This window comes from Mauremys reevesii, linkage group 12 (assembly GCF_016161935.1).
Source record: "Mauremys reevesii isolate NIE-2019 linkage group 12, ASM1616193v1, whole genome shotgun sequence".
Lineage (NCBI taxonomy): Eukaryota > Metazoa > Chordata > Testudines > Geoemydidae > Mauremys > Mauremys reevesii.
This window is the reverse complement of record NC_052634.1, coordinates 30095042-30118440: the sequence shown is the minus strand read 5'-3', so window position 1 is coordinate 30118440 and position 23399 is coordinate 30095042. Positions and strand designations below refer to the sequence as shown.

Below are 23399 nucleotides of genomic sequence, written 5' to 3'. Positions count from 1 at the left end.
GCCTGGCCCGCCCCGCCCCGGCTGACAGCGCGCAGAGCCACGCGAGTCAATGGCAGGTCGAGTCGGGAGCCTCGGCTCTTTCCCCTGACAGCCACACACACAGCGCTGCCTAGCGCCCCCAGAGCCTCCCTCGTGTTCTCCCGCAGCAGCCGCCTGCCGGTGTGGGTGGGAAAAGGGGACCAGGAAGCACTGCAGCCTCATTCCTGGACAGGAGGCCCTCGCCACGCCCAGGCCTGCCTCTTGCCTTCAGCCCAGGCAGCCAGAGGTGCCAGGGAGCTCCCTGGCAGGCCGCCACTTCGCCTCAGCCATCTCTTGCCCTAGGCTCTTGGGGCTCTGCTGGTCACCGGCTCGCTTGAAGGCCCAGAGGGAAAAGAAACAAGCGCACGCGTAGCAGAGGATGGTTTCGATCCATCGACCTCTGGGTTATGGGCCCAGCACGCTCCCGCTGCGCCACTCTGCTGCTTCTTCACACTCTCCCCCTGTCACCTAGCTGCCACTATCCGGATTAGTGCCTTACATGCCCTCGCTCTGGCAGGCAGATGCGCTGGCTGCTAGGCAGCTGCCCTGGTCACAGGATTTTACAGCTAGCTTCTACAGGGTAAAAAGGATCTATTTGGGGTTTGGACCCCATTGGGAGCTGGGTAGCTGAGTGCCAGAGACGGGAGCACTTCTTAAACTGTTTTCAGTTACGCTTGTGGGGGACGAGGGTCAGCCTTGGATCCGTGTCTGCAGCAGGCAAGCACCTCTGGCTCAATCGCCCCCCGCCGTATTAGCAGACTAAAACGCGGAGCGAACGCACACGCCTTGCAAAGGAAGAGGAGCCGGGATCTCGAACAAAAGTCAGCATTTTATTAAGATGAGGTTCAAAGAAAAAAGTGTACGTTACAGAGTTTTGGCGTAGAAGTTTCTGGTGCTAAGGGAACAACTTACAGATTAACCTAGGTGTTAAAAGTTCGGTTTAAAATGTGGTGGCGTTAGTAATACAGAATCTGCATTAGCCCTGAGGGGGTAAAGGTTAACGTACAGACACTGAGTTAGGAGGGCATGTTGTCCATATGAGGGCTACGTTCGGGTGTGGAGTATAACGAGCGGTTACGACGATGAGGATGGATTGACCCGCGTTAGGTGAGTTTTAACGTTCGGTGTTTTGGAATCTTTGCCACAATCTAGTCGAAGCAGGGTCAGTATGAAGTCTACCCTGCCATCTGTTGGTGATCTGTCGTCAAGGCCTTTTGGGGCTGATGTCATTTGCATGGTTACACCCACCCCGGATTGCATGATGGGAGTGCTTGTCCAAACGGTCATTTCAGCTGCTGCGGGATCCCCAGTGTCTTTGTTATTGGGGCAGGAGTAATCCAGTGTATTTTCCTGTTGGTTTTGGATCAAGGACAGAGTAACTGTACCTGGCCTTTGAGGCCTGAGAGCGTCACCCTCGCCTGAAAAGTACTCACCATTAAGGGGTAGGGGTTCCTAATGGCAGCGCATGGAGGGAGGTAGAAATGGATGTTTGTTGGTCTCTCGCAGGTGCTGCTGATGTCCTTTCTGCTGTCCCTGGTGTGGAAAGACAGAGGCAGAGGCGGTTTTGAATCTCTTCAAATTGTTGTGAGTGCTGCAGTTGCTCACCCTAAGCTTATGCCGTTAGATCTTAGATCTCTTTCACGGTGTATTTTGGTCCTGAGAGCTAAGAGGTGTGTTGTTAGGGAGTGAGGTAGCAGACGTTAGTTGCAGAGGTGGTGCATGTGCCACAGAAGTCGTGTTGATCCCCCCCGCCCCTGCTCCTGTCCAAGAGTCCAGTATTTGCATAAACCCACCCACTCACCTGTGACTAACAATCTCGCTCTGCTAACTCTTCCAGCAAAACAGACCAAAGAAAGTGTATGCGGCGCTGTACCACAGCCCGGTGCTCTTTTCGGTTCCTTCCACAGAACTTTCCTTCCATAGCAATCCAGTTCCTTGCTTTTGCTTGGCTAACCACTGTAGGCATGTGCTATACCGTACCCTGAGCTGATTCCCGGCTTTGTGCTCAATACAGCCTTGCCCCTCCATGTCTCTGTGGCGCAATGGGTCAGCGCGTTCGGCTGTTAACCGAAAGGATGGTGGTTCGAGCCCACCCAGGGACGGCGCTAACCCCCTGCTACTGCCTTGCTTTCCTGAGGCCTGTATGGGGAGCCTCAAAGGTCCCATTTTGCTACCTCTTGGCCTCAGAGCTTTCAGCTGGTGGTCCAAAGAGCAGGCTGGATGCCATTCAGAAACCCATCTGCCAGCAGCCGTGCCTGAGGCTCAGGCTTACTCCTCAAGCCGAGCACAAAACTTTCAGCCGGGAACATTTCGCTCCTTCCCGCCTCCGCCCAAGCGGCAAGGAGAAGCGGAGAGCCAGGCCGGCTCAAAGACACCTCCCTCCCACTTCCCTGTACGCTGTGCAAAGCTCTTGGCCTGCCTCATGCCTCATCAGGAAAGCACGGCCATGCGGCCCAAGCCTGAGTCACGTCCGCGGCCTGGCCCACCCGCCCGGCTGACGGCGCGCAGAGCCACGCGAGTCAATGGCAGGTCGAGTCGGGAGCCTCGGCTCTTTCCCTGACAGCCACACACACAGCGCTGCCTAGCGCCCCAGAGCCTCCCTCGTGTTCTCCGCAGCAGCCGCCTGCCGGTGTGGGTGGGAAAAGGGGACCAGGAAGCACTGCAGCCTCATTCCAGGACAGGAGGCCCTCGCCACGCCCAGGCCTGCCTCTTGCCTTCAGCCCAGGCAGCCAGAGGTGCCAGGGAGCTCCTGGCAGGCCGCCGCTTTGCCTCAGCCACCTCTTGCCTCATGGCCTAGGCTCTTGGGGCTCTGCTGGTCACCGGCTCGCTTGAAGGCCCAGAGGGAAAAGAAACAAGCGCCGCAGCGTAGCAGAGGATGGTTTTGATCCATCGACCTCTGGGTTATGGGCCCAGCACGCTCCGCTGCGCCACTCTGCTGCTTCTTCACACTCTCCCCCTGTCACCTAGCTGCCACTATCCGGATTAGTGCCTTACATGCCCTCGCTCTGGCAGGCAGATGCGCTGGCTGCTCGGCAGCTGCCCTGGTCACAGGATTTTCCAGCTAGCTTCTACAGGGTAAAAGGATCTATTTGGGGTTTGGACCCCATTGGGAGCTGGGTAGCTGAGTGCCAGAGACAGGAGCACTTCTTACACTGTTTTCAGTTACGCTTGTGGGGGACGAGGGTCAGCCTTGGATCCGTGTCTGCAGCAGGCAAGCACCTCTGGCTCAATCGCCCCGCCGTATTAGCAGACTAAAACGCGGAGCGAACGCACACGCCTTGCAAAGGAAGAGGAGCCGGGATCTCGAACAAAAGTCAGCATTTTATTAAGATGAGGTTCAAAGAAAAAAAAGTGTACGGTACAGAGTTTTGGCGTAGAAGTTTCTGGTGCTCAGGAACAACGTACAGCTTACCCAAGGGGTGCAAAGTTCGGTTTAAAATGGGGTGGCGTAAGGAATACATAATCTGCAATAGCCCTGAGGGGGGGTAAAAGGTTAACGTACAGACACTGAGTTAGGAGGGCATGTTGTCCATATGAGGGCTACGTTCGGGTGTGGAGTATAACGAGCGGTTACGACGATGAGGATGGATTGACCCGCGTTAGGTGAGTTTTAACGTTCGGTGTTTTGGAATCTTTGCCACAATCTAGTCGAAGCAGGGTCAGTATGAAGCCTACCCTGCCATCTGTTGGTGATCTGTCGTCAAGGCCTTTTGGGGCTGATGTCATTTGCATGGTTACACCCACCCCGGATTGCATGATGGGAGTGCTTGTCCAAACGGTCATTTCAGCTGCTGCGGGATCCCCAGTGTCTTTGTTATTGGGGCAGGAGTAATCCAGTGTATTTTCCTGTTGGTTTTGGATCAAGGACAGAGTAACTGTACCTGGCCTTTGAGGCCTGAGAGCGTCTCCTCGCCTGAAAAGTACTCACCATTAAGGGGTAGGGGTTCCTAACGGCAGCGTGGAGGGAGGTAGAAATGGATGTTTGTTGGTCTCTCGCAGGTGCTGCTGATGTCCTTTCTGCTGTCCCTGGTGTGGAAAGACAGAGGCAGAGGCGGTTTTGAATCTCTTCAAATTGTTGTGAGTGCTGCAGTTGCTCACCCTAAGCTTATGCCGTTAGATCTTCGATCTCTTTCACGGTGTATTTTGGTCCTGAGAGCTAAAAGGTGTGTTGTTAGGAGTGAGGTAGCAGACGTTAGTTGCAGAGGTGGTGCATGTGCTACAGAAGTCGTGTTGATCGCCCCTGCTCCTGTCCAAGAGTCCAGTATTTGCATAAACCCACCCACTCACCTGTGACTAACAATCTCGCTCTGCTAACTCTTCCAGCAAAACAGACCAAAGAAAGTGTATGCAGCGCTGTACCACAGCCCGGTGCTCTTTTCGGTTCCTTCCCACAGAACTTTCCTTCCATAGCAATCCAGTTCCTTGCTTTTGCTTGGCTAACCACTGTAGGCATGTGCTATACCGTACCCTGAGCTGATTCCCGGCTTTTGTGCTCAATACAGCCTTGCCCCCTCCATGTCTCTGTGGCGCAATGGGTCAGCGTTCGGCTGTTAACCGAAAGAATGGTGGTTCGAGCCCACCCAGGGACGGCGCTAAGCCCCTGCTACTGCCTTGCTTTCCCGAGGCCTGTATGGGGAGCCTCAAAGGTCCCATTTGCTACCTCTTGGCCTCAGAGCTTTCAGCTGGTGGTCCAAAGAGCAGGCTGGATGCCATTCAGAAACCCATCTGCCAGCAGCCGTGCCGGAGGCTCAGGCTTAATCCTCAAAGCCGAGCACAAAAACTTTCAGCCGGGAACATTTCGCTCCCTTCCCGCCTCCGCCCAAGCGGCAAGGGAGAAGCGGAGGAGACAGGCCGGCTCAAAGACACCTCCCTCCCACTTCCCTGTACGCTGTGCAAAGCTCTTGGCCTGCCTCATGCCTCATCAGGAAAGCACGGCCATGCGGCCCAAGCCTGAGTCACGTCCGCGGCCTGGCCCACCCGCCCGGCTGACGGCGCGCAGAGCCACGCGAGTCAATGGCAGGTCGAGTCGGGAGCCTCGGCTCTTTCCCTGACAGCCACACACACAGCGCTGCCTAGCGCCCCAGAGCCTCCTCGTGTTCTCCCGCAGCAGCCGCCTGCCGGTGTGGGTGGGAAAAGGGGACCAGGAAGCACTGCAGCCTCATTCCGGGACAGGAGGCCCTCGCCACGCCCAGGCCTGCCTCTTGCCTTCAGCCCAGGCAGCCAGAGGTGCCAGGGAGCTCCCTGGCAGGCCGCCGCTTTGCCTCAGCCACCTCTTGCCTCATGGCCTAGGCTCTTGGGGCTCTGCTGGTCACCAGCTCGCTTGAAGGCCCAGAGGAAAGAAACAAGCGCCGCGCGTAGCAGAGGATGGTTTCGATCCATCGACCTCTGGGTTATGGGCCCAGCACGCTCCGCTGCGCCACTCTGCTGCTTCTTCACACTCTCCCCTGTCACCTAGCTGCCACTATCCGGATTAGTGCCTTACATGCCCTCGCTCTGGCAGGCAGATGCGCTGGCTGCCAGGCAGCTGCCCTGGTCACAGGATTTTACAGCTAGCTTCTACAGGGTAAAAGGATCTATTTGGGGTTTGGACCCCATTGGGAGCTGGGTAGCTGAGTGCCAGAGACGGGAGCACTTCTTAAACTGTTTTCAGTTACGCTTGTGGGGACGAGGGTCAGCCTTGGATCCGTGTCTGCAGCAGGCAAGCACCTCTGGCTCAATCGCCCCCGCCGTATTAGCAGACTAAAGCGGAGGCGACACGCCTTGCAAAGGAAGAGGAGCCGGGATCTCGAACAAAAGTCAGCATTTTATTAAGATGAGGTTCAAAGAAAAAAAGTGTACGGTACAGAGTTTTGGCGTAGAAGTTTCTGGTGCTCAGGAACAACGTACAGCTTACCCAAGGGGTGCAAAGTTCGGTTTAAAATGGGGTGGCGTAAGGAATACATAATCTGCAATAGCCCTGAGGGGGGGTAAAAGGTTAACGTACAGACACTGAGTTAGGAGGGCATGTTGTCCATATGAGGGCTACGTTCGGGTGTGGAGTATAACGAGCGGTTACGACGATGAGGATGGATTGACCCGCGTTAGGTGAGTTTTAACGTTCGGTGTTTTGGAATCTTTGCCACAATCTAGTTGAAGCAGGGTCAGTATGAAGTCTACCCTGCCATCTGTTGGTGATCTGTCGTCAAGGCCTTTTGGGGCTGATGTCATTTGCATGGTTACACCCACCCCGGATTGCATGATTGCTTGTCCAAACGGTCATTTCAGCTGCTGCGGGATCCCCAGTGTCTTTGTTATTGGGGCAGGAGTAATCCAGTGTATTTTCCTGTTGGTTTTGGATCAAGGACAGAGTAACTGTACCTGGCCTTTGAGGCCTGAGAGCGTCACCCTCGCCTGAAAAGTACTCACCATTAAGGGGTAGGGGTTCCTAACGGCAGCGCGTGGAGGGAGGTAGAAATGGATGTTTGTTGGTCTCTCGCAGGTGCTGCTGATGTCCTTTCTGCTGTCCCTGGTGTGGAAAAGCAGAGGCAGAGGCGGTTTTGAATCTCTTCAAATTGTTGTGAGTGCTGCAGTTGCTCACCCTAAGCTTATGCCGTTAGATCTTCGATCTCTTTCACGGTGTATTTTGGTCCTGAGAGCTAAAAGGTGTGTTGTTAGGGAGTGAGGTAGCAGACGTTAGTTGCAGAGGTGGTGCATGTGCCACAGAAGTCGTGTTGATCCCCCCCGCCCCTGCTCCTGTCCAAGAGTCCAGTATTTGCATAAACCCACCCACTCACCTGTGACTAACAATCTCGCTCTGCTAACTCTTCCAGCAAAACAGACCAAAGAAAGTGTATGCGAGCGCTGTACCACAGCCCCGGTGCTCTTTTCGGTTCCTTCCCACAGAACTTTCCTTCCATAGCAATCCAGTTCCTTGCTTTTGCTTGGCTAACCACTGTAGGCATGTGCTATACCGTACCCTGAGCTGATTCCCGGCTTTTGTGCTCAATACAGCCTTGCCCCCTCCATGTCTCTGTGGCGCAATGGGTCAGCGCGTTCGGCTGTTAACCGAAAGGATGGTGGTTCGAGCCCACCCAGGGACGGCGCTAAGCCCCTGCTATTGCCTTGCTTTCCCGAGGCCTGTATGGGGAGCCTCAAAGGTCCCATTTTGCTACCTCTTGGCCTCAGAGCTTTCAGCTGGTGGTCCAAAGAGCAGGCTGGATGCCATTCAGAAACCCATCTGCCAGCAGCCGTGCCGGAGGCTCAGGCTTAATCCTCAAAGCCGAGCACAAAAACTTTCAGCCGGGAACATTTCGCTCCCTTCCCGCCTCCGCCCAAGCGGCAAGGGAGAAGCGGAGGAGCCAGGCCGGCTCAAAGACACCTCCCTCCCACTTCCCTGTACGCTGTGCAAAGCTCTTGGCCTGCCTCATGCCTCATCAGGAAAGCACGGCCATGCGGCCCAAGCCTGAGTCACGTCCGCGGCCTGGCCCACCCCGCCCCGGCTGACGGCGCGCAGAGCCACGCGAGTCAATGGCAGGTCGAGTCGAGCCTCGGCTCTTTCCCTGACAGCCACACACACAGCGCTGCCTAGCGCCCCAGAGCCTCCTCGTGTTCTCCCGCAGCAGCCGCCTGCCGGTGTGGGTGGGAAAAGGGGACCAGGAAGCACTGCAGCCTCATTCCGGGACAGGAGGCCCTCGCCACGCCCAGGCCTGCCTCTTGCCTTCAGCCCAGGCAGCCAGAGGTGCCAGGGAGCTCCTGGCAGGCCGCCGCTTTGCCTCAGCCACCTCTTGCCTCATGGCCTAGGCTCTTGGGGCTCTGCTGGTCACCGGCTCGCTTGAAGGCCCAGAGGAAAAGAAACAAGCGCCGCAGCGTAGCAGAGGATGGTTTCGATCCATCGACCTCTGGGTTATGGGCCCAGCACGCTCCCGCTGCACCACTCTGCTGCTTCTTCACTCTCCCCTGTCACCTAGCTGCCACTATCCGGATTAGTGCCTTACATGCCCTCGCTCTGGCAGGCAGATGCGCTGGCTGCTAGGCAGCTGCCCTGGTCACAGGATTTTACAGCTAGCTTCTACAGGGTAAAAGGATCTATTTGGGGTTTGGACCCCATTGGGAGCTGGGTAGCTGAGTGCCAGAGACGGGAGCACTTCTTAAACTGTTTTCAGTTACGCTTGTGGGGACGAGGGTCAGCCTTGGATCCGTGTCTGCAGCAGGCAAGCACCTCTGGCTCAATCGCCCCCGCCCGTATTAGCAGACTAAAGCGGAGCGAACGCACACGCCTTGCAAAGGAAGAGGAGCCGGGATCTCGAACAAAAGTCAGCATTTTATTAAGATGAGGTTCAAAGAAAAAAAGTGTACGGTACAGAGTTTTGGCGTAGAAGTTTCTGGTGCTCAGGGAACAACGTACAGCTTACCCAAGGGTGCAAAGTTCGGTTTAAAATGGGGTGGCGTAAGGAATACATAATCTGCAATAGCCCTGAGGGGGGGTAAAAGGTTAACGTACAGACACTGAGTTAGGAGGGCATGTTGTCCATATGAGGGCTACGTTCGGGTGTGGAGTATAACGAGCGGTTACGACGATGAGGATGGATTGACCAGCGTTAGGTGAGTTTTAACGTTCGGTGTTTTGGAATCTTTGCCACAATCTAGTTGAAGCAGGGTCAGTATGAAGTCTACCCTGCCATCTGTTGGTGATCTGTCGTCAAGGCCTTTTGGGGCTGATGTCATTTGCATGGTTACACCCACCCGGATTGCATGATGGGAGTGCTTGTCCAAACGGTCATTTCAGCTGCTGCGGGATCCCCAGTGTCTTTGTTATTGGGGCAGGAGTAATCCAGTGTATTTTCCTGTTGGTTTTGGATCAAGGACAGAGTAACTGTACCTGGCCTTTGAGGCCTGAGAGCGTCACCCTCGCCTGAAAAGTACTCACCATTAAGGGGTAGGGGTTCCTAACGGCAGCGCATGGAGGAGGTAGAAATGGATGTTTGTTGGTCTCTCGCAGGTGCTGCTGATGTCCTTTCTGCTGTCCCTGGTGTGGAAAGGCAGAGGCAGAGGCGGTTTTGAATCTCTTCAAATTGTTGTGAGTGCTGCAGTTGCTCACCCTAAGCTTATGCCGTTAGATCTTAGATCTCTTTCACGGTGTATTTTGGTCCTGAGAGCTAAAAGGTGTGTTGTTAGGGAGTGAGGTAGCAGACGTTAGTTGCAGAGGTGGTGCATGTGCCACAGAAGTCGTGTTGATCGCCCCTGCTCCTGTCCAAGAGTCCAGTATTTGCATAAACCCACCCACTCACCTGTGACTAACAATCTCGCTCTGCTAACTCTTCCAGCAAAACAGACCAAAGAAAGTGTATGCGCGCGCTGTACCACAGCCCGGTGCTCTTTTCGGTTCCTTCCCACAGAACTTTCCTTCCATAGCAATCCAGTTCCTTGCTTTTGCTTGGCTAACCACTGTAGGCATGTGCTATACCGTACCCTGAGCTGATTCCCGGCTTTTGTGCTCAATACAGCCTTGCCCCCTCCATGTCTCTGTGGCGCAATGGGTCAGCGCGTTCGGCTGTTAACCGAAAGGATGGTGTTTCGAGCCCACCCAGGGACGGCGCTAAGCCCCTGCTACTGCCTTGCTTTCCCGAGGCCTGTATGGGGAGCCTCAAAGGTCCCATTTTGCTACCTCTTGGCCTCAGAGCTTTCAGCTGGTGGTCCAAAGAGCAGGCTGGATGCCATTCAGAAACCCATCTGCCAGCAGCCGTGCCGGAGGCTCAGGCTTAATCCTCAAAGCCGAGCACAAAAACTTTCAGCCGGGAACATTTCGCTCCTTCCCGCCTCCGCCCAGCGGCAAGGGAGAAGCGGAGGAGACAGGCCGGCTCAAAGACACCTCCCTCCCACTTCCCTGTACGCTGTGCAAAGCTCTTGGCCTGCCTCATGCCTCATCAGGAAAGCACGGCCATGCGGCCCAAGCCTGAGTCACGTCCGCGGCCTGGCCCACCCCGCCCCGGCTGACGGCGCGCAGAGCCACGCGAGTCAATGGCAGGTCGAGTCGGGAGCCTCGGCTCTTTCCCATGACAGCCACACACACAGCGCTGCCTAGCGCCCCCAGAGCCTCCCTCGTGTTCTCCCGCAGCAGCCGCCTGCCGGTGTGGGTGGGAAAAGGGGACCAGGAAGCACTGCAGCCTCATTCCGGGACAGGAGGCCCTCGCCACGCCCAGGCCTGCCTCTTGCCTTCAGCCCAGGCAGCCAGAGGTGCCAGGGAGCTCCCTGGCAGGCCGCCGCTTTGCCTCAGCCACCTCTTGCCTCATGGCCTAGGCTCTTGGGGCTCTGCTGGTCACCGGCTCGCTTGAAGGCCCAGAGGGAAAAGAAACAAGCGCACGCGTAGCAGAGGATGGTTTCGATCCATCGACCTCTGGGTTATGGGCCCAGCACGCTCCCGCTGCGCCACTCTGCTGCTTCTTCACACTCTCCCCCTGTCACCTAGCTGCCACTATCCGGATTAGTGCCTTACATGCCCTCGCTCTGGCAGGCAGATGCGCTGGCTGCTAGGCAGCTGCCCTGGTCACAGGATTTTACAGCTAGCTTCTACAGGGTAAAGGATCTATTTGGGGTTTGGACCCCATTGGGAGCTGGGTAGCTGAGTGCCAGAGACGGGAGCACTTCTTAAACTGTTTTCAGTTACGCTTGTGGGGACGAGGGTCAGCCTTGGATCCGTGTCTGCAGCAGGCAAGCACCTCTGGCTCAATCGCCCCCGCCGTATTAGCAGACTAAAGCGGAGCGAACGCACCCGCCTTGCAAAGGAAGAGGAGCCGGGATCTCGAACAAAAGTCAGCATTTTATTCAGATGAGGTTCAAAGAAAACCAAAGTGTACGGTACAGAGTTTTGGCGTAGAAGTTTCTGGTGCTCAGGGAACAACGTACAGCTTACCCAAGGGTGCAAAGTTCGGTTTAAAATGGGGTGGCGTAAGGAATACATAATCTGCAATAGCCCTGAGGGGGTACAGGTTAACGTACAGACACTGAGTTAGGAGGGCATGTTGTCCATATGAGGGCTACGTTCGGGTGTGGAGTATAACGAGCGGTTACGACGATGAGGATGGATTGACCCGCGTTAGGTGAGTTTTAACGTTCGGTGTTTTGGAATCTTTGCCACAATCTAGTTGAAGCAGGGTCAGTATGAAGTCTACCCTGCCATCTGTTGGTGATCTGTCGTCAAGGCCTTTTGGGGCTGATGTCATTTGCATGGTTACACCCACCCCGGATTGCATGATGGGAGTGCTTGTCCAAACGGTCATTTCAGCTGCTGCGGGATCCCCAGTGTCTTTGTTATTGGGGCAGGAGTAATCCAGTGTATTTTCCTGTTGGTTTTGGATCAAGGACAGAGTAACTGTACCTGGCCTTTGAGGCCTGAGAGCGTCACCCTCGCCTGAAAAGTACTCACCATTAAGGGGTAGGGGTTCCTAACGGCAGCGCGTGGAGGGAGGTAGAAATGGATGTTTGTTGGTCTCTCGCAGGTGCTGTTGATGTTCTTTCTGCTGTCCCTGGTGTGGAAAGGCAGAGGCAGAGGCGGTTTTGAATCTCTTCAAATTGTTGTGAGTGCTGCAGTTGCTCACCCTAAGCTTATGCCGTTAGATCTTAGATCTCTTTCACGGTGTATTTTGGTCCTGAGAGCTAAAAGGTGTGTTGTTAGGGAGTGAGGTAGCAGACGTTAGTTGCAGAGGTGGTGCATGTGCCACAGAAGTCGTGTTGATCCCCCCCGCCCCTGCTCCTGTCCAAGAGTCCAGTATTTGCATAAACCCACCCACTCACCTGTGACTAACAATCTCGCTCTGCTAACTCTTCCAGCAAAACAGACCAAAGAAAGTGTATCAGCGCTGTACCACAGCCCCGGTGCTCTTTTCGGTTCCTTCCCACAGAACTTTCCTTCCATAGCAATCCAGTTCCTTGCTTTTGCTTGGCTAACCACTGTAGGCATGTGCTATACCGTACCCTGAGCTGATTCCCGGCTTTTGTGCTCAATACAGCCTTGCCCCCTCCATGTCTCTGTGGCGCAATGGGTCAGCGCGTTCGGCTGTTAACCGAAAGAATGGTGGTTCGAGCCCACCCAGGGACGGCGCTAAGCCCCTGCTACTGCCTTGCTTTCCCGAGGCCTGTATGGGGAGCCTCAAAGGTCCCATTTTGCTACCTCTTGGCCTCAGAGCTTTCAGCTGGTGGTCCAAAGAGCAGGCTGGATGCCATTCAGAAACCCATCTGCCAGCAGCCGTGCCGGAGGCTCAGGCTTAATCCTCAAAGCCGAGCACAAAAACTTTCAGCCGGGAACATTTCGCTCCCTTCCCGCCTCCGCCCAAGCGGCAAGGGAGAAGCGGAGGAGCCAGGCCGGCTCAAAGACACCTCCCTCCCACTTCCCTGTACGCTGTGCAAAGCTCTTGGCCTGCCTCATGCCTCATCAGGAAAGCACGGCCATGCGGCCCAAGCCTGAGTCACGTCCGCGGCCTGGCCCACCCCGCCCCGGCTGACGGCGCGCAGAGCCACGCGAGTCAATGGCAGGTCGAGTCGGGAGCCTCGGCTCTTTCCCCTGACAGCCACACACACAGCGCTGCCTAGCGCCCCCAGAGCCTCCCTCGTGTTCTCCCGCAGCAGCCGCCTGCCGGTGTGGGTGGGAAAAGGGGACCAGGAAGCACTGCAGCCTCATTCCGGGACAGGAGGCCCTCGCCACGCCCAGGCCTGCCTCTTGCCTTCAGCCCAGGCAGCCAGAGGTGCCAGGAGCTCCTGGCAGGCCGCCGCTTTGCCTCAGCCACCTCTTGCCTCATGGCCTAGGCTCTTGGGGCTCTGCTGGTCACCGGCTCGCTTGAAGGCCCAGAGGAAAAGAAACAAGCGCACGCGTAGCAGAGGATGGTTTCGATCCATCGACCTCTGGGTTATGGGCCCAGCACGCTCCGCTGCGCCACTCTGCTGCTTCTTCACACTCTCCCCTGTCACCTAGCTGCCACTATCCGGATTAGTGCCTTACATGCCCTCGCTCTGGCAGGCAGATGCGCTGGCTGCTAGGCAGCTGCCCTGGTCACAGGATTTTACAGCTAGCTTCTACAGGGTAAAGGATCTATTTGGGGTTTGGACCCCATTGGGAGCTGGGTAGCTGAGTGCCAGAGACGGGAGCACTTCTTAAACTGTTTTCAGTTACGCTTGTGGGGACGAGGTCAGCCTTGGATCCGTGTCTGCAGCAGGCAAGCACCTCTGGCTCAATCGCCCCCGCCCGTATTAGCAGACTAAAGCGGAGGCGAACGCACGCCTTGCAAAGGAAGAGGAGCGGGATCTCGAACAAAAGTCAGCATTTTATTAAGATGAGGTTCAAAGAAAAAAAGTGTGCGGTACAGAGTTTTGGCGTAGAAGTTTCTGGTGCTCAGGGAACAACGTACAGCTTACCCAAGGGTGCAAAGTTCGGTTTAAAATGGGGTGGCGTAAGGAATACATAATCTGCAATAGCCCTGAGGGGGTAAAGGTTAACGTACAGACACTGAGTTAGGAGGGCATGTTGTCCATATGAGGGCTACGTTCGGGTGTGGAGTATAACGAGCGGTTACGACGATGAGGATGGATTGACCCGCGTTAGGTGAGTTTTAACGTTCGGTGTTTTGGAATCTTTGCCACAATCTAGTTGAAGCAGGGTCAGTAAGAAGTCTACCCTGCCATCTGTTGGTGATCTGTCGTCAAGGCCTTTTGGGGCTGATGTCATTTGCATGGTTACACCCACCCCGGATTGCATGATGGGAGTGCTTGTCCAAACGGTCATTTCAGCTGCTGCGGGATCCCCAGTGTCTTTGTTATTGGGGCAGGAGTAATCCAGTGTATTTTCCTGTTGGTTTTGGATCAAGGACAGAGTAACTGTACCTGGCCTTTGAGGCCTGAGAGCGTCACCCTCGCCTGAAAAGTACTCACCATTAAGGGGTAGGGGTTCCTAACGGCAGCGCATGGAGGGAGGTAGAAATGGATGTTTGTTGGTCTCTCGCAGGTGCTGCTGATGTCCTTTCTGCTGTCCCTGGTGTGCAAAGACAGAGGCAGAGGCGGTTTTGAATCTCTTCAAATTGTTGTGAGTGCTGCAGTTGCTCACCCTAAGCTTATGCCGTTAGATCTTAGATCTCTTTCACGGTGTATTTTGGTCCTGAGAGCTAAAAGGTGTGTTGTTAGGGAGTGAGGTAGCAGACGTTAGTTGCAGAGGTGGTGCATGTGCCACAGAAGTCGTGTTGATCCCCCCCGCCCCTGCTCCTGTCCAAGAGTCCAGTATTTGCATAAACCCACCCACTCACCTGTGACTAACAATCTCGCTCTGCTAACTCTTCCAGCAAAACAGACCAAAGAAAGTGTATGCGAGCGCTGTACCACAGCCCCGGTGCTCTTTTCGGTTCCTTCCCACAGAACTTTCCTTCCATAGCAATCCAGTTCCTTGCTTTTGCTTGGCTAACCACTGTAGGCATGTGCTATACCGTACCCTGAGCTGATTCCCGGCTTTTGTGCTCAATACAGCCTTGCCCCCTCCATGTCTCTGTGGCGCAATGGGTCAGCGCGTTCGGCTGTTAACCGAAAGGATGGTGGTTCGAGCCCACCCAGGGACGGCGCTAAGCCCCTGCTACTGCCTTGCTTTCCTGAGGCCTGTATGGGGAGCCTCAAAGGTCCCATTTGCTACCTCTTGGCCTCAGAGCTTTCAGCTGGTGGTCCAAAGAGCAGGCTGGATGCCATTCAGAAACCCATCTGCCAGCAGCCGTGCCGGAGGCTCAGGCTTAATCCTCAAAGCCGAGCACAAAACTTTCAGCCGGGAACATTTCGCTCCTTCCCGCCTCCGCCCAAGCGGCAAGGGAGAAGCGGAGGAGCCAGGCCGGCTCAAAGACACCTCCCTCCCACTTCCCTGTACGCTGTGCAAAGCTCTTGGCCTGCCTCATGCCTCATCAGGAAAGCACGGCCATGCGGCCCAAGCCTGAGTCACGTCCGCGGCCTGGCCCACCACGCCCCGGCTGACGGCGCGCAGAGCCACGCGAGTCAATGGCAGGTCGAGTCGGGAGCCTCGGCTCTTTCCCATGACAGCCACACACACAGCGCTGCCTAGCGCCCCAGAGCCTCCCTCGTGTTCTCCGCGGCAGCCGCCTGCCGGTGTGGGTGGGAAAAGGGACCAGGAAGCACTGCAGCCTCATTCCGGGACAGGAGGCCCTCGCCACGCCCAGGCCTGCCTCTTGCCTTCAGCCCAGGCAGCCAGAGGTGCCAGGAGCTCCCTGGCAGGCCGCCGCTTTGCCTCAGCCACCTCTTGCCTCATGGCCTAGGCTCTTGGGGCTCTGCTGGTCACCGGCTCGCTTGAAGGCCCAGAGGAAAAGAAACAAGCGCCGCAGCGTAGCAGAGGATGGTTTCGATCCATCGACCTCTGGGTTATGGGCCCAGCACGCTCCGCTGCGCCACTCTGCTGCTTCTTCACACTCTCCCCTGTCACCTAGCTGCCACTATCCGGATTAGTGCCTTACATGCCCTCGCTCTGGCAGGCAGATGCGCTGGCTGCTAGGCAGCTGCCCTGGTCACAGGATTTTACAGCTAGCTTCTACAGGGTAAAAGGATCTATTTGGGGTTTGGACCCCATTGGGAGCTGGGTAGCTGAGTGCCAGAGACGGGAGCACTTCTTAAACTGTTTTCAGTTACGCTTGTGGGGACGAGGTCAGCCTTGGATCCGTGTCTGCAGCAGGCAAGCACCTCTGGCTCAATCGCCCCCGCCGTATTAGCAGACTAAAGCGCGGAGCGAACGCACACGCCTTGCAAAGGAAGAGGAGCCGGGATCTCGAACAAAAGTCAGCATTTTATTAAGATGAGGTTCAAAGAAAAAAAAATTATGCGGTACAGAGTTTTGGCGTAGAAGTTTCTGGTGCTCAGGGAACAACGTACAGCTTACCCAAGGGGTGCAAAGTTCGGTTTAAAATGGGGTGGCGTAAGGAATACATAATCTGCAATAGCCCTGAGGGGGTAAAGGTTAACGTACAGACACTGAGTTAGGAGGGCATGTTGTCCATATGAGGGCTACGTTCGGGTGTGGAGTATAACGGCGATTCTGACGATGAGGATGGATTGACCAGCGTTAGGTGAGTTTTAACGTTCGGTGTTTTGGAATCTTTGCCACAATCTAGTTGAAGCAGGGTCAGTATGAAGTCTACCCTGCCATCTGTTGGTGATCTGTCGTCAAGGCCTTTTGGGGCTGATGTCATTTGCATGGTTACACCCACCCGGATTGCATGATGGGAGTGCTTGTCCAAACGGTCATTTCAGCTGCTGCGGGATCCCCAGTGTCTTTGTTATTGGGGCAGGAGTAATCCAGTGTATTTTCCTGTTGGTTTTGGATCAAGGACAGAGTAACTGTACCTGGCCTTTGAGGCCTGAGAGCGTCACCCTCGCCTGAAAAGTACTCACCATTAAGGGTAGGGGTTCCTAACGGCAGCGTGGAGGGAGGTAGAAATGGATGTTTGTTGGTCTCCGCAGGTGCTGCTGATGTCCTTTCTGCTGTCCCTGGTGTGGAAAGACAGAGGCAGAGGCGGTTTTGAATCTCTTCAAATTGTTGTGAGTGCTGCAGTTGCTCACCTAAGCTTATGCCGTTAGATCTTCGATCTCTTTCACGGTGTATTTTGGTCCTGAGAGCTAAAAGGTGTGTTGTTAGGAGTCAGGTAGCAGACGTTAGTTGCAGAGGTGGTGCATGTGCCACAGAAGTCGTGTTGATCCCCCCGCCCCTGCTCCTGTCCAAGAGTCCAGTATTTGCATAAACCCACCCACTCACCTGTGACTAACAATCTCGCTCTGCTAACTCTTCCAGCAAAACAGACCAAAGAAAGTGTATGCGAGCGCTGTACCACAGCCCCGGTGCTCTTTTCGGTTCCTTCCCACAGAACTTTCCTTCCATAGCAATCCAGTTCCTTGCTTTTGCTTGGCTAACCACTGTAGGCATGTGCTATACCGTACCCTGAGCTGATTCCTGGCTTTTGTGCTCAATACAGCCTTGCCCCCTCCATGTCTCTGTGGCGCAATGGGTCAGCGCGTTCGGCTGTTAACCGAAAGAATGGTGGTTCGAGCCCACCCAGGGACGGCGCTAAGCCCCTGCTACTGCCTTGCTTTCCCGAGGCCTGTATGGGGAGCCTCAAAGGTCCCATTTTGCTACCTCTTGGCCTCAGAGCTTTCAGCTGGTGGTCCAAAGAGCAGGCTGGATGCCATTCAGAAACCCATCTGCCAGCAGCCGTGCCGGAGGCTCAGGCTTAATCCTCAAAGCCGAGCACAAAAACTTTCAGCCGGGAACATTTCGCTCCCTTCCCGCCTCCGCCCAAGCGGCAAGGGAGAAGCGGAGGAGACAGGCCGGCTCAAAGACACCTCCCTCCCACTTCCCTGTACGCTGTGCAAAGCTCTTGGCCTGCCTCATGCCTCATCAGGAAAGCACGGCCATGCGGCCCAAGCCTGAGTCACGTCCGCGGCCTGGCCCACCCGCCCGGCTGACGGCGCGCGCAGAGCCACGCGAGTCAATGGCAGGTCGAGTCGGGAGCCTCGGCTCTTTCCTGACAGCCACACACACAGCGCTGCCTAGCGCCCCAGAGCCTCCTCGTGTTCTCCCGCAGCAGCCGCCTGCCGGTGTGGGTGGGAAAAGGGGACCAGGAAGCACTGCAGCCTCATTCCGGGACAGGAGGCCCTCGCCACGCCCAGGCCTGCCTCTTGCCTTCAGCCCAGGCAGACCGAGGTGGAGCTCCCTGGCAGGCCGCCGCTTTGCCTCAGCCACCTCTTGCCTCATGGCCTAGGCTCTTGGGGCTCTGCTGGTCACCGGCTCGCTTGAAGGCCCAGAGGAAAAGAAACAAGCGCACGCGTAGCAGAGGATGGTTTCGATCCATCGACCTCTGGGTTATGGGCCCAGCACGCTCCCGCTGCGCCACTCTGCTGCTTCTTCACACTCTCCCCCTGTCACCTAGCTGCCACTATCCGGATTAGTGCCTTACATGCCCTCGCTCTGGCAGGCAGATGCGCTGGCTGCTAGGCAGCTGCCCTGGTCACAGGATTTTACAGCTAGCTTCTACAGGGTAAAAAGGATCTATTTGGGGTTTGGACCCCATTGGGAGCTGGGTAGCTGAGTGCCAGAGACGGGAGCACTTCTTAAACTGTTTGCAGTTACGCTTGTGGGGACGAGGGTCAGCCTTGGATCCGTGTCTGCAGCAGGCAAGCACCTCTGGCTCAATCGCCCCGCCGTATTAGCAGACTAAAACGCGGAGCAACGCACACGCCTTGCAAAGGAAGAGGAGCCGGATCTCGAACAAAAGTCAGCATTTTATTAAGATGAGGTTCAAAGAAAAAAAAAGTGTACGGTACAGAGTTTTGGCGTAGAAGTTTCTGGTGCTCAGGGAACAACGTACAGCTTACCCAAGGGGTGCAAAGTTCGGTTTAAAATGGGGTGGCGTAAGGAATACATAATCTGCAATAGCCCTGAGGGGGGGTAAAGGTTAACGTACAGACACTGAGTTAGGAGGGCATGTTGTCCATATGAGGGCTACGTTCGGGTGTGGAGTATAACGAGCGGTTACGACGATGAGGATGGATTGACCCGCGTTAGGTGAGTTTTAACGTTCGGTGTTTTGGAATCTTTGCCACAATCTAGTTGAAGCAGGGTCAGTATGAAGTCTACCCTGCCATCTGTTGGTGATCTGTCGTCAAGGCCTTTTGGGGCTGATGTCATTTGCATGGTTACACCCACCCCGGATTGCATGATGGGAGTGCTTGTCCAAACGGTCATTTCAGCTGCTGCGGGATCCCCAGTGTCTTTGTTATTGGGGCAGGAGTAATCCAGTGTATTTTCCTGTTGGTTTTGGATCAAGGACAGAGTAACTGTACCTGGCCTTTGAGGCCTGAGAGCGTCACCCTCGCCTGAAAAGTACTCACCATTAAGGGGTAGGGGTTCCTAACGGCAGCGTGGAGGAGGTAGAAATGGATGTTTGTTGGTCTCTCGCAGGTGCTGCTGATGTCCTTTCTGCTGTCCCTGGTGTGGAAAGACAGAGGCAGAGGCGGTTTTGAATCTCTTCAAATTGTTGTGAGTGCTGCAGTTGCTCACCCTAAGCTTATGCCGTTAGATCTTCGATCTCTTTCACGGTGTATTTTGGTCCTGAGAGCTAAAAGGTGTGTTGTTAGGGAGTGAGGTAGCAGACGTTAGTTGCAGAGGTGGTGCATGTGCCACAGAAGTCGTGTTGATCCCCCCCGCCCCTGCTCCTGTCCAAGAGTCCAGTATTTGCATAAACCCACCCACTCACCTGTGACTAACAATCTCGCTCTGCTAACTCTTCCAGCAAAACAGACCAAAGAAAGTGTATGCGAGCGCTGTACCACAGCCCCGGTGCTCTTTTCGGTTCCTTCCCACAGAACTTTCCTTCCATAGCAATCCAGTTCCTTGCTTTTGCTTGGCTAACCACTGTAGGCATGTGCTATACCGTACCCTGAGCTGATTCCCGGCTTTTGTGCTCAATACAGCCTTGCCCCCTCCATGTCTCTGTGGCGCAATGGGTCAGCGCGTTCGGCTGTTAACCGAAAGGATGGTGGTTCGAGCCCACCCAGGGACGGCGCTAAGCCCCTGCTACTGCCTTGCTTTCCTGAGGCCTGTATGGGGAGCCTCAAAGGTCCCATTTTGCTACCTCTTGGCCTCAGAGCTTTCAGCTGGTGGTCCAAAGAGCAGGCTGGATGCCATTCAGAAACCCATCTGCCAGCAGCCGTGCCGGAGGCTCAGGCTTAATCCTCAAAGCCGAGCACAAAAACTTTCAGCCGGGAACATTTCGCTCCCTTCCCGCCTCCGCCCAAGCGGCAAGGGAGAAGCGGAGGAGCCAGGCCGGCTCAAAGACACCTCCCTCCCACTTCCCTGTACGCTGTGCAAAGCTCTTGGCCTGCCTCATGCCTCATCAGGAAAGCACGGCCATGCGGCCCAAGCCTGAGTCACGTCCGGCCTGGCCCACCCGCCCGGCTGACGGGCGCGCAGAGCCACGCGAGTCAATGGCAGGTCGAGTCGGGAGCCTCGGCTCTTTCCCTGACAGCCACACACACAGCGCTGCCTAGCGCCCCAGAGCCTCCCTCGTGTTCTCCCGCAGCCGCCTGCCGGTGTGGGTGGGAAAAGGGGACCAGGAAGCACTGCAGCCTCATTCCGGGACAGGAGGCCCTCGCCACGCCCAGGCCTGCCTCTTGCCTTCAGCCCAGGCAGCCAGAGGTGCCAGGGAGCTCCTGGCAGGCCGCCGCTTTGCCTCAGCCACCTCTTGCCTCATGGCCTAGGCTCTTGGGGCTCTGCTGGTCACCGGCTCGCTTGAAGGCCCAGAGGGAAAAGAAACAAGCGCACGCGTAGCAGAGGATGGTTTCGATCCATCGACCTCTGGGTTATGGGCCCAGCACGCTCCGCTGCGCCACTCTGCTGCTTCTTCACACTCTCCCTGTCACCTAGCTGCCACTATCCGGATTAGTGCCTTACATGCCCTCGCTCTGGCAGGCAGATGCGCTGGCTGCTAGGCAGCTGCCCTGGTCACAGGATTTTACAGCTAGCTTCTACAGGGTAAAAGGATCTATTTGGGGTTTGGACCCCATTGGGAGCTGGGTAGCTGAGTGCCAGAGACGGAGCACTTCTTAAACTGTTTTCAGTTACGCTTGTGGGGACGAGGGTCAGCCTTGGATCCGTGTCTGCAGCAGGCAAGCACCTCTGGCTCAATCGCCCCCGCCGTATTAGCAGACTAAAACGCGGAGCGAACGCACACGCCTTGCAAAGGAAGAGGAGCCGATCTCGAACAAAAGTCAGCATTTTATTAAGATGAGGTTCAAAGAAAAAAAGTGTACGGTACAGAGTTTTGGCGTAGAAGTTTCTGGTGCTCAGGGAACAACGTACAGCTTACCCAAGGGTGCAAAGTTCGGTTTAAAATGGGGTGGCGTAAGGAATACATAATCTGCAATAGCCCTGAGGGGGTAAAGGTTAACGTACAGACACTGAGTTAGGAGGGCATGTTGTCCATATGAGGGCTACGTTCGGGTGTGGAGTATAACGAGCGATTCTGACGATGAGGATGGATTGACCCGCGTTAGGTGAGTTTTAACGTTCGGTGTTTTGGAATCTTTGCCACAATCTAGTTGAAGCAGGGTCAGTATGAAGTCTACCCTGCCATCTGTTGGTGATCTGTCGTCAAGGCCTTTTGGGGCTGATGTCATTTGCATGGTTACACCCACCCCGGATTGCATGATGGGAGTGCTTGTCCAAACGGTCATTTCAGCTGCTGCGGGATCCCCAGTGTCTTTGTTATTGGGGCAGGAGTAATCCAGTGTATTTTCCTGTTGGTTTTGGATCAAGGACAGAGTAACTGTACCTGGCCTTTGAGGCCTGAGAGCGTCACCCTCGCCTGAAAAGTACTCACCATTAAGGGGTAGGGGTTCCTAACGGCAGCGCGTGGAGGGAGGTAGAAATGGATGTTTGTTGGTCTCCCGCAGGTGCTGCTGATGTCCTTTCTGCTGTCCCTGGTGTGGAAAGACAGAGGCAGAGGCGGTTTTGAATCTCTTCAAATTGTTGTGAGTGCTGCAGTTGCTCACCCTAAGCTTATGCCGTTAGATCTTCGATCTCTTTCACGGTGTATTTTGGTCCTGAGAGCTAAAAGGTGTGTTGTTAGGGAGTCAGGTAGCAGACGTTAGTTGCAGAGGTGGTGCATGTGCCACAGAAGTCGTGTTGATCCCCCCGCCCCTGCTCCTGTCCAAGAGTCCAGTATTTGCATAAACCCACCCACTCACCTGTGACTAACAATCTCGCTCTGCTAACTCTTCCAGCAAAACAGACCAAAGAAAGTGTATGCGAGCGCTGTACCACAGCCCCGGTGCTCTTTTCGGTTCCTTCCCACAGAACTTTCCTTCCATAGCAATCCAGTTCCTTGCTTTTGCTTGGCTAACCACTGTAGGCATGTGCTATACCGTACCCTGAGCTGATTCCTGGCTTTTGTGCTCAATACAGCCTTGCCCCCTCCATGTCTCTGTGGCGCAATGGGTCAGCGCGTTCGGCTGTTAACCGAAAGAATGGTGGTTCGAGCCCACCCAGGGACGGCGCTAAGCCCCTGCTACTGCCTTGCTTTCCCGAGGCCTGTATGGGGAGCCTCAAAGGTCCCATTTTGCTACCTCTTGGCCTCAGAGCTTTCAGCTGGTGGTCCAAAGAGCAGGCTGGATGCCATTCAGAAACCCATCTGCCAGCAGCCGTGCCGGAGGCTCAGGCTTAATCCTCAAAGCCGAGCACAAAAACTTTCAGCCGGGAACATTTCGCTCCCTTCCCGCCTCCGCCCAGCGGCAAGGGAGAAGCGGAGAGACAGGCCGGCTCAAGACACCTCCTCCCACTTCCCTGTACGCTGTGCAAAGCTCTTGGCCTGCCTCATGCCTCATCAGGAAAGCACGGCCATGCGGCCCAAGCCTGAGTCACGTCCGCGGCCTGGCCCACCGCCCGGCTGACGCGCGCAGAGCCACGCGAGTCAATGGCAGGTCGAGTCAGCCTCGGCTCTTTCCCCTGACAGCCACACACACAGCGCTGCCTAGCGCCCCAGAGCCTCCTCGTGTTCTCCGCGCAGCAGCCGCCTGCCGGTGTGGGTGGGAAAAGGGGACCAGGAAGCACTGCAGCCTCATTCCGGGACAGGAGGCCCTCGCCACGCCCAGGCCTGCCTCTTGCCTTCAGCCCAGGCAGCCAGAGGTGCCAGGAGCTCCTGGCAGGCCGCCGCTTTGCCTCAGCCACCTCTTGCCTCATGGCCTAGGCTCTTGGGGCTCTGCTGGTCACCGGCTCGCTTGAAGGCCCAGAGGAAAGAAACAAGCGCCGCAGCGTAGCAGAGGATGGTTTCGATCCATCGACCTCTGGGTTATGGGCCCAGCACGCTCCGCTGCGCCACTCTGCTGCTTCTTCACACTCTCCCCTGTCACCTAGCTGCCACTATCCGGATTAGTGCCTTACATGCCCTCGCTCTGGCAGGCAGATGCGCTGGCTGCTAGGCAGCTGCCCTGGTCACAGGATTTTACAGCTAGCTTCTACAGGGTAAAAGGATCTATTTGGGGTTTGGACCCCATTGGGAGCTGGGTAGCTGAGTGCCAGAGACGGGAGCACTTCTTAAACTGTTTTCAGTTACGCTTGTGGGGACGAGGTCAGCCTTGGATCCGTGTCTGCAGCAGGCAAGCACCTCTGGCTCAATCGCCCCCGCCCGTATTAGCAGACTAAAACGCGGAGCGAACGCACACGCCTTGCAAAGGAAGAGGAGCCGGGATCTCGAACAAAAGTCAGCATTTTATTAAGATGAGGTTCAAAGAAAAAAAATTATACGGTACAGAGTTTTGGCGTAGAAGTTTCTGGTGCTCAGGAACAACGTACAGCTTACCCAAGGGGTGCAAAGTTCGGTTTAAAA

At 55.7% G+C, this 23399-nt stretch overlaps 1 protein-coding gene and 11 non-coding genes across 12 annotated transcripts in view; 8 read left to right on the top strand and 4 right to left on the bottom strand.

The window, feature by feature from the left end:
- The window catches only part of LOC120375640 (zinc finger protein 850-like), a gene marked incomplete at its 3' end in the record, with an annotated part of 811498 nt that overhangs the window by 666831 nt on the left and 121268 nt on the right, over positions 1–23399 (bottom strand). The window lies entirely within an intron of this gene.
- TRNAM-CAU lies at positions 389–460 on the bottom strand. Its single transcript has one exon. It is a non-coding gene; the product is annotated as a tRNA-Met (tRNA).
- TRNAN-GUU lies at positions 2047–2120 on the top strand. Its single transcript has one exon. It is a non-coding gene; the product is annotated as a tRNA-Asn (tRNA).
- Positions 7024–7097, top strand: TRNAN-GUU. The gene has a single exon. It is a non-coding gene; the product is annotated as a tRNA-Asn (tRNA).
- TRNAN-GUU lies at positions 9516–9589 on the top strand. Its single transcript has one exon. It is a non-coding gene; the product is annotated as a tRNA-Asn (tRNA).
- On the bottom strand, positions 10361–10432 carry TRNAM-CAU. Its single transcript has one exon. It is a non-coding gene; the product is annotated as a tRNA-Met (tRNA).
- On the top strand, positions 12018–12091 carry TRNAN-GUU. The gene has a single exon. It is a non-coding gene; the product is annotated as a tRNA-Asn (tRNA).
- Positions 14515–14588, top strand: TRNAN-GUU. Its single transcript has one exon. It is a non-coding gene; the product is annotated as a tRNA-Asn (tRNA).
- On the top strand, positions 17007–17080 carry TRNAN-GUU. Its single transcript has one exon. It is a non-coding gene; the product is annotated as a tRNA-Asn (tRNA).
- On the bottom strand, positions 17844–17915 carry TRNAM-CAU. The gene has a single exon. It is a non-coding gene; the product is annotated as a tRNA-Met (tRNA).
- TRNAN-GUU lies at positions 19504–19577 on the top strand. Its single transcript has one exon. It is a non-coding gene; the product is annotated as a tRNA-Asn (tRNA).
- Positions 21995–22068, top strand: TRNAN-GUU. The gene has a single exon. It is a non-coding gene; the product is annotated as a tRNA-Asn (tRNA).